Source organism: Ambystoma mexicanum, chromosome 4q (genome assembly GCF_040938575.1).
Source record: "Ambystoma mexicanum isolate Mex_15411 chromosome 4q, UKY_AmexF1_1, whole genome shotgun sequence".
NCBI lineage: Eukaryota > Metazoa > Chordata > Amphibia > Caudata > Ambystomatidae > Ambystoma > Ambystoma mexicanum.
The window spans coordinates 1,053,916,863-1,053,927,070 of record NC_090928.1 but is presented as its reverse complement, the minus strand read 5'-3'; positions in this window follow the sequence as shown (position 1 = coordinate 1,053,927,070).

Here is a 10,208-nt window from a genome sequence, read left to right as displayed (position 1 = left end):
GCGCGGGAAGTTCCACACGCGAATAGCCTGGGCGCGTGTATTTCAGGGGTGCGCGGGAAGTTCCACACGCGAATAGCCTGGGCGCGTGTATTTCAGGGGTGCGCGGGAAGTTCCACACGCGAATAGCCTGGGCGCGTGTATTTCAGGGGTGCGCGGGAAGTTCCACACGCGAATAGCCTGGGCGCGTGTATTTCAGGGGTGCGCGGGAAGTTCCACACGCGAATAGCCTGCGCGCGTGTATTGCAGGGGTGCGCGGCAAGTTCCACACGCGAATAGCCTGGGCGCGTGTATTTCAGGGGTGCGCGGGAAGTTCCACACGCGAATAGCCTGGGCGCGTGTATTTCAGGGGTGCGCGGGAAGTTCCACACGCGAATAGCCTGGGCGCGTGTATTTCAGGGGTGCGCGGGAAGTTCCACACGCGAATAGCCTGGGCGCGTGTATTTCAGGGGTGCGCGGGAAGTTCCACACGCGAATAGCCTGGGCGCGTGTATTTCAGGGGTGCGCGGGAAGTTCCACACGCGAATAGCCTGGGCGCGTGTATTTCAGGGGTTCGCGGGAAGTTTCACACGCGATTTCAGCAGGGTACGTGTATTTCAGGGGTGCGCGGGAAGTTCCACACGCGAATAGCCTGGGCGCGTGTATTTCAGGGGTGCGCGGGTAGTTCCACACGCGATTGGCCTGGGTACGTGTGTTTCGGGGTGCGCGGGTAGTTCCACACGCGATTGGCCTGGGTACGTGTGTTCCGGGGTCCCGTGAACTTTCACACGCGATTGGTTGGGATCCACGTGTGTACTGTCATCACGTGCAATGAGGGATACTCCCTCGCACGTCACGTCACAGACGCGCTCACGCGCTGAGGGCCTTTGGTCCAATGAAAATGCGTATGCGTGCAGACGCGCTTACGCGCTAAGGGCCTTTCCTCGAATTACACGCTGACGTGCAGAATTTTCACGTGCCAAATCACTCCGTATCAAGCTGGCCACGCGTAAGCACACGGAAGACCACGCTCCTGCCCAGAAGGCCGAACTACTGCCCCCCAGAGCCCCGAGCACGCTCCCACCTGCCATCTGCTGCTGCCTGACTGCCTGCTGCCCACGTGCCCTGCCATTTGCTGCCTGCACATCAGCCAGGGGTGCTGTTGGTGTGACCACCCCTGCTGGAACCAAAGACTCCCGACTGGGATTCCATCGCTCCACAGCCCAGCCCCAGGACCCAGTTGCCCACCCACTCCTGCCTCTGGGGTTGTCATGTCGGGGCAAACTCCATCTGTGACCACTGACAACCCCCGGCCAGAGAGGCAGAGGGGCACCAGCTTCAGTGCCACCGAAGTTGGTGTCCTGGTGGAGCAAGTCCTGGGGCAGTATGATGCCCTCTTCGGAAGTTGCCGCGCCGACAAGGAAGGACGGATTCGGATCTGGACTGACATCGTGACTGCCATCAACGCGGAGGGGGTGGCAGTCCGCGACTTCCAACATGTCAAGAAGCGCTGGGAGGACTTCAGGTCCAGGACCCTGACCAAGGCCCGGCGCCTCTTGAAGGCAGCGGATGCCAAGGGGCGCCGGGGCCACTTGTCGGAAGAACAGATGAGGGTCCTGGAACACATATCCCCAGCGCTCCACGTCCAGGTCCTTGAGAGGCAGACCCGTCTGGAGTCGAGCGGTGAGTGTACATGCATCCTGATTGTGAGCAGTGCGTGTGGTGATTGTTCAGTAGTGTGCAGGTTGCACATCTGTTTGTATGGGGTCGAGTATGGGTGCGGGTGTACAGGGCCGTGGGGCTGACACATGCGAGGGCTGTAATGTGTGAGACATGGATGGTGCCTGTGTGTGTGGGCTTGCATGCCAAATGCAGTTGTGTGGGCACACAAGTTTGTATGAATGTGTATGTGAGTAGACATGTCCGTGATGTCACGCATGTATGTTGTTTTCAGCTGATTGTATCAGCGCTGTGTACATGTGCATGTGTGTGTATTCGACAAGGGTGCAACAGTGATGCAACATGGATGCATGTGACAGCGGTATGTGGAAGCCTGATGGGCAGATGTGACATGGATGCCCGTCTGAACACTGCGACACTTAGCAGAGGTGTACACATGCATGCAAGTGTGGTGGTGTGTGTACATGTGTGGTGCACTTCCTGTGTTGCATGTGATGTCTGGCTCACCTTTGGCTGCTGATGCTGTTGTATGTGTATGGATGGTGTTGGCAGTTGCAACATGGCTGTGGTATGGCTCGTGTGTGCAAGTTGTAATGACATGTGTGTTGGGGATTGTGATGACATGTCAGAGGTTTGCCAATGCCACTCATGTACAACTGTCATGTGTGTATGTGTACATTGTACAGTGCCCTGATGCCTGTGTTTTGTTTCTCCCTGTCTGCAGCGTCAACTGATGAAGAGGGCGGAGAAGGTGCTGTGGAGCACAGCGGCGGGGATCCCACCGCCAGCCGGAGACGCAAGGCCCGGCTCCCCTCCCAGGTTGTCATCTCGTCGGGGAGTGAGGAGTCCGGTGCCGCGTCCCAGGCCGCAGCTGCCGGGGGGAGGTCCAAGAGGCGGAGGTTGCAGTTGGACTCCTCGGCAGCAGAAGGGGCAGCTGGGACCCCACAGGGCCCAACGGGGGAAGATGGCACAGAGTCATCCAGGTTGGTGGGGGGTTTGGTGGAGGAGGAGGCCGTGCAAGCACCGGAGACGGGGTCTGGGGGTGGGGATCCCACTGGTGCTAGTGGTGCAGTGCAGGACCAGGGACAGGAGGCAGCACAGGCCGCCGCGGAGGTGCCTGTGTGCAATCCTGTCCCTGATCCTGTCCCTGCATCATCTTGCACCAGCAGGGATGCCCATGTCCAGACCAGTTTTCAGGCAGGGGATGAGCTGACGTCAACTGGCCTTCCTCTGCCTGCGGACGTGGCTATCCAGGCCCGGGTTGAGCCTGTCCTGGCTGGAGTGGCGTTGCGTCAACGGGCCATGCGAGGTGACCTGCAGTCTTTTCATGAAGAGACTGCAGGTCATCTCGAATGGCTCGTTGACCACGTCAGCCTGCTGGGACAGGTCACCCAGGCCGGATTCCTCCGTCTGATGGGGCTTGCCACGACCCCCTCCTCAGCTGGACCCCCTACGCGCCAGTCGTCCTCTGTGCCATCTTCCCACCCATCAGTCACCTGGGTGCCCTGTGGAGCTGCCTCTGACGGTGCGGCCAGGCTGGTGGAGGAGGCATCCCTGCCACAGTCGGGAGTCGGACGTCCAGCAGGGGTGGCCACGTCAACGACTGCACCCCAGCCGGCGGAGGATGTGCAGGAAGCAGGAGGCAGTGCAGGGGCAGAGGCACAGCAGCAGCAGCACCATGGTGGGAGCCATGAAGGCTCGGGGCCTTCGACATCGGAGGGGCAGGCATCGGCCGGAGGGCAGGAGGACCCAGGACAAAAAGTGTCTTCCGTGTGGCAGCGGTTGGGCCACGCCATAGATGCGGAGCGGCAGCGGGCGGAAGAGGCACGGCTCTCAATGGTCAGGGCGGAGAACTCCATGCAGAGGGCCCTGAGGTGGGTCGAGTGCCTCGAGGCAATCCGCAGGGCTTTGGAGGTGGACACGTCGACGGCCCTGCGGACCCTCGGGGCCATGGAGGAGGACCGCCTCCGGGACATTGAGGAGGAGTTCGATGATGCCCTGGCCCGGCACATCCAGAAGTGAGCCGTGGAACTAGCCCGCTGCCCTTGTACATAGTTATGTAGGTAGTGTTAAGTTTCATTTTTGTTTTTATTTCATTTGGACCTTTTGGACATTGGCCACATTTTTGTATATAGTTTTTTTTTATTAGTTAGTGTAGTTAGTTAGGTTTCCTTTATTTTGTTGGGATGATGGACCCTGGCTTCTTGCATTGTACATAGTTGTGGACTTGTACATACTTTCTTTTTTGACATTATCCATGGATCAATGGCTTATAATTTTTTTTTCACATTGGATTTTGTTTGGTGGACATTGACTTTGTACTACATTACTTTGGATTTCTATATTCTTTAATTTTTTTCTTTTTTTGAACGGACATGCTTCTTTTCATTTTTTTCCATTCACATTTCTGTTTCTTCATTTTTGTTTCTATTCATCTTTCCTTTAATACATTATTTATTTGTTGCACTTCAATGTGTGGTGTCTCATTGTTTTCATGCATTTCATGTTATGTGTTTAGAGAATCACTGACACCCATTGGGTGTATGTGAGGGACATGTGTTTGTTTTGGAACTTGCAATTGGTGTTCTATGATGTAATTGCAGAATATGAGTGGGTGGATGCAATACTCGGGTGGGTGTTTTGCATTTGGGGGCTGACCATAGAGACCAGGGATCTGGACTGTGATGACATGTTGGGTGGGGAACATGAGTTGGACATGGGTGGGGGCCTGCTGGAGGCTGCCCCTGGTGGCTGGGGGTTGGGGGTGGTGGGAGACATGGGTGGGGGCCTGGTGGAGGGTTCCCCTGGATGCTGGGGGGTGGGGGTGCAGGGGGACATGTGTGGGGGCCTGGTGGAGGGTGCCCCTGCACTGCTGGGGGGTGGGGGTGGTGGGAGACATGTGTGGGGGTCTGGTGGAGGGTGCCCCTGGATGCTGGGGGGTGAGGGTGCAGGGGGACATGTGTGGGGGCCTGGTGGAGGGTGCCCCTGCACTGCTGGGGGGTGGGGGTGGTGGGAGACATGTGTGGGGGCCTGGTGGAGGGTGCCCTGCACTGCTGGTGGGTGGGGGTGATGGGTGACATGAGTGGGGGTCTGGTGGAGGGTGCCCCTGGATGCTAGGGGGTGGGGGTGCAGGGGGACATGAGTGGGGGCCTGTTTGAGGCTGCCCCTGCACTGGTGGGGGGTGGGGGTGGGGGGAGACATGGGTGGGGGCCTGCTGGAGGCTGCCCCTGGTGGCTGGGGGTGCAGGGGGACATGCGTTGGTGGGCAGTAGTGCTAGTTGATATGTGGGTTGGCTGGTGGGCATGGCCATGGTGGATGGGGTGCCTGCAGGACATGTGCTGGGTAGGCCCCTGTGGTGTGAGCCACCTGCAGGGGCCGTGGAGGGTGTAGAGGGTACACCTGGGAGGACCCACACGTGCAATTCACGTGTGCTACTCCCCGCGCACCCCCGGAATCCACGTACCCCGCTCAATCGCGTGTGGAACTTCCCGCGCACCCCCGTAATACACGTACCCCGCTCAATCGCGTGTGGAACTTCCCGCGCACCCCTGGAATCCACGTACCCGGCCAAATCGCGTGTGGAACTTCCCGCGCACCCCCGTAATACACGTACCCCGCTCAATCGCGTGTGGAACTTCCCGCGCACCCCTGAAATCCACGTACCCGGCCAACTCGCGTGTGGAACTTCCCGCGCACCCCTGAAATCCACGTACCCGGCCAAATCGCGTGTGGAACTTCCCGCGCACCCCCGAAATACACGTACCCCGCTCAATCGCGTGTGGAACTTCCCGCGCACCCCCGAAATACACGTACCCCGCTCAATCGCGTGTGGAACTTCCCGCGCACCCCCGAAATACACGTACCCCGCTCAATCGCGTGTGGAACTTCCCGCGCACCCCCGAAATACACGTACCCCGCTCAATCGCGTGTGGAACTTCCCGCGCACCCCTGAAATCCACGTACCCGGCCAACTCGCGTGTGGAACTTCCCGCGCACCCCTGAAATCCACGTACCCGGCCAAATCGCGTGTGGAACTTCCCGCGCACCCCTGGAATCCACGTACCCGGCCAAGTCGCGTGTGGAACTTCCCGCGCACCCCCGAAATCCACGTACCCGGCCAAATCGCTTCTGGAACTTCCCGCGCACCCCTGGAATCCACGTACCCGGCCAAATCGCGTGTGGAACTTCCCGCGCACCCCTGGAATCCACGTACCCGGCCAAATCGCGTGTGGAACTTCCCGCGCACCCCCGAAATACACGTACCCGCCCAAATCGCGTGTGGAACTTCCCGCGCACCCCTGGAATCCACGTACCCGGCCAAGTCGCGTGTGGAACTTCCCGCGCACCCCCGAAATCCACATACCCGGCCAAATCGCGTGTGGAACTTCCCGCGCACCCCTGGAATCCACGTACCCGGCCAAATCGCGTGTGGAACTTCCCGCGCACCCCTGGAATCCACATACCCGGCCAAATCGCGTGTGGAACTTCCCGCGCACCCCGGAAATACACGTACCCGCCCAAATCGCGTGTGGAACTTCCCGCGCACCCCTGGAATCCACGTACCCGGCCAAATCGCGTGTGGAACTTCCCGCGCACCCCCGTAATACACGTACCCCGCTCATTCGCGTGTGTAACTTCCCGCGCACCCCCGGAATACACGTACCCCGCTCAATCGCGTGTGTCACTTCCCGCACACACCCGGAATACACGTACCCCGCTCAATCGCGTATTTTACTTCCCGCGGCGCCACTTTTTTGATGCGCTGGGACTCTACCGCCTGCCTTCGTGTGGCGGACGTGTTTCAGCTTGTGCGCGGCTTTGGCTGTGCGTGGGTTTGCCCTATTCCATTCCATGAATACGTGTGGTTCGTGTGCGTGTGGGCGTTACCTCTGCTTCCGTGCAGTGCATCCCCAGTTACGCCCTTATTTTCGCGTGTTGTTCCCCATTCCGCGCGTTACGCCCCATGTCCCGCCCACTTTCTGCTGTGTGCGCTGAGGTTGTGCGCTTTCACTGTGCGCGTCGCGCACCGTCGCGCACGCCTTTCGCGATGTTGCAGTGACTTGTGCGCCATGCACGGGTTTGGCGCACATCCCGCGGTGGACACGCGCAGGGACTTCCATGAATCGCACGCTTTTTTTTTCCGCTTGCGCATGCTTGCGCCTAGATTTTCGGCGCACGTTGGTTCCATGAATCGGCCCCTGTATCGGGGAGGGATCCCTTTTCACTTGGATGAGCTGGGAGATTAACCTCAAAAAAATGTTTCAACCGTATATTTCTAAAGAATCTATGTAATTCCAATTCTGTGTTGAAAACATCCGCCCTCATGGTGAGGAGATAGGATAATCCTTTGGATAGTAAATCCAAATCAGATTTCTCAAGATGATAAAGAGATAGATTGAAAATGGGCATTTGATCAGGGGTACCTTGGCTCACTGGTTTGAGTACCACTGTCTGGTTCTCATCCCTTGCCCCTACCCGTACTGTGGCTGTCACTGTCTGGGTCTGCCTCTCTGCCCCCCTCTGAAAAAAACCCGTTGTTGGTTCTGTTGATTTTGTCCCCTGCCGCCAGCTCCTGTGTTAGTACCGGCTTGTGCATTCAAGGCAGGGTCTGATCCACTTGAGAATCTGGATGTGTTAGAAAAAGTGGCATATCGGTTGTTTCTTTGATAATTATAACCACCCATTGGAGGATCAGTGAAGAATCCCTTTCTTAAATATGGATACGTTCTTTTTTCATTATAGTTTGCTATACCTTTTTTAATTTATTAATTTTTCTTTCTAGATTCATGTCTTTGAGCTTTTTGATTTCTTCTTCTAATCCTTCAAGTTGTTTTTTAGCATCTGCGACCGTGGTGCTTTCAAGGAAAGCCTTTTCCAAAACCTTCAACTCCTCCCGCTGTTTTTTAGTCTCTTCCTGTGCTGTCTCGATGATCAACATAATCCAATCCCGAGAACATTTGTTGCCAACCCCACTGAAGTTTTTCTGAAACTTGGGGTTGTCATCAAATATCCTCGGGATATTCTTGACCTGTAAACCCTCAGGGATAATCCCGGACTTCAAATACTGCAACATAAATTGCCCATGTAAATCTGTTCGTGGACTGGGTCACTGACAAATGTGAAAATTGAAATAATTTGTGTGGCAACATTATCAGTACACACTGGTCTAGAAATTACATTTGTTTTTTACAGATACATGTTTGAATGAGTTTTGTATGTGGCTATGACTGAAGGAATGAATTGATTGTTTTTATTGATTTTTATGATATATTGTTTTTGTTATGTGTTTATTGATTAAAATTTGATATGTATTGAAATAATTTAGTGTCATCCCGTTCTACTGGTTCATTTCCTGTTGTAAGACGCCTGCGACATGGGGAATATGCCGGCATGTAGCCATGAGTGTGCATATACATGGGGATACTAGCAGAGCCAGCATGAACATGTTTTCTTATGGCATCATAACTGTCCATATTACTGGCCACACACAGAGTTGGCTCGTACAGTTAGGGTTGAAGACTCGGGAGCCAGGTGCAGCCCCCTTATTTCTAGGCTACGTGAAGGATTTAGGGTTTGATTAAAACACATACTTCCATTGAGTGCAATGCACAGCATTTCCCTGCAACAGCAAGGTTATCATGCAAATTGTACATGCATAGTGGTCCAGGCATGCATGCAGTGTTGTGCAGCCCATGCTTTGTTGCTGAGCTTGGGGGGGATCCCTGTAGCATGACTCCCAGGGGCCCCCACATTTTGTGTAACACCACTGTCAAGTAATTTATACTTATCTCATCTAAAAATTCTAAAAGAGCAATTGAAAGAGATAGGTGTTTAGTACTCATCAGCTGTCATCACAAATTGTCTGCAAACAAAGCCGACATAGAATACATAAAACAATTAAAATAAAATAATTGTTTCTGTAATAAAAACTCACATTTTAAAAACAGGTGTGTAACAATTTAGGTACATCAGATTTGCACAGTCTATGAAACCTGCTTCATTTTTTAAGCCAAGACGAGGACCCCACACATCTGGGGTCGTGAGACAATCAGCAAACATCTTAAAAGACTCCAAAGGAGCTTTCACCACACAGGGAGATTGCATCTGTGGCGGAAGAGATACCAAATTAGGTTAATTATTATAAAGATTTAGTTTACTTAACCTCACATTTTCAATGCAATCCCAAACTTTATGCATTTTCTTTACAAGAATAAGATCAATATCCAAAAGTATGGTGGCTTCCAGAAAAGGATGTTCACATTCAGTCATAAAATCCATCAAGGCTTTCTCATTCCCTTCATGGAACAAATACCTTAGTTTACTAAATTGGTTCAAATCACAGTCACCCTTAATGCGACAGTAGAGATGCAATGTATTTCACTTGTAGACATACCACCATGAGTCTAGACCGAGTTCCATCGGAATTGCTTCTACCAGAATGGAAGGGGGGCAAATTTACCACAACGTGTCAAATTTTCCCTTAAAACATCTTCGACTACTTCCTATTTCAAGGGGGCATGAATTCAAGGCCATATAAAATTGGAGGTGTAACTTTTGCTCGAGAAAATTCTATCACCAGCAGTAATGAATAATAACAGAATTTCCCCTGTGAGTCCATTTGAAGAATAAAAGGCTCAATTTTAGCGCTTAGATTTTCCCTCGCAAACTAGATATATTTCTTATTGGCAAAAAAAAGCCCAAGTACATCAAAGCATCTACAACATCAATGTTCTCAGAATTGATAGACCAGTTACATTTCTTGAGAAGTGAATTAGCGTTGTAGCATATTATGAGAGATTTTGCTGCATTTATTAATAAATCATGATCCCGCATATACGTTTCAACACTCTCCAGTCGTGTTTGAAGTATTATTGGTGACATATCAAATAATATTGGGTCGTCTGCATAAGCTAACCAACCAACTTCAAGTGACCCGATTCTTGGATTATGGTATTTAGCCACTTTCCCTCAATTTCTATGGACCCCCAGACTTTTTACTTTTGTTTTCTAAATCTGTTCTGACTTTTCCCAGTGAAGTGAAGCTCAGCTTCACTCCAATGCACTATTGCTCACTGTTATGGGGAAACTGACTAGTCCTTATGGCTGACTGTACTGAGAAGCTATGTTTCCCTTTTCTTGATACACGTTATCTATTTTAAGGGTAACATTTTATCATTGCACAACGCATCTGACAGTGCAGTGCAATGGGGTTTCTTTGGTATGATGGTAGACTGTACTCAAGGAGATATTTTGCTACTTTGAATGTGCCTGAATGACAAGCTGGTGTCAGAAGTTGTTTTCTGACAATTTGTCCAATACTTTTCTTTAACCATACAGTGATTACTATGGTTGGCAACCAACTATGGCTAGTGTCCCAACATGGCCGTGCCACTAGGTTTTTGCTTGTTCTTTTGGCCATCTTGGCCTGTGGCCTTCTTCCTGCCCTGCAATGTCAGGAACATCCTTTTATGGTCATGCATTTCCCAGGTAAGCCTTGGTTTTCGCAGGCTGGTGCAGGGCTCATGTTTGTGTGTTCCCAGGAAGTGGGGTGC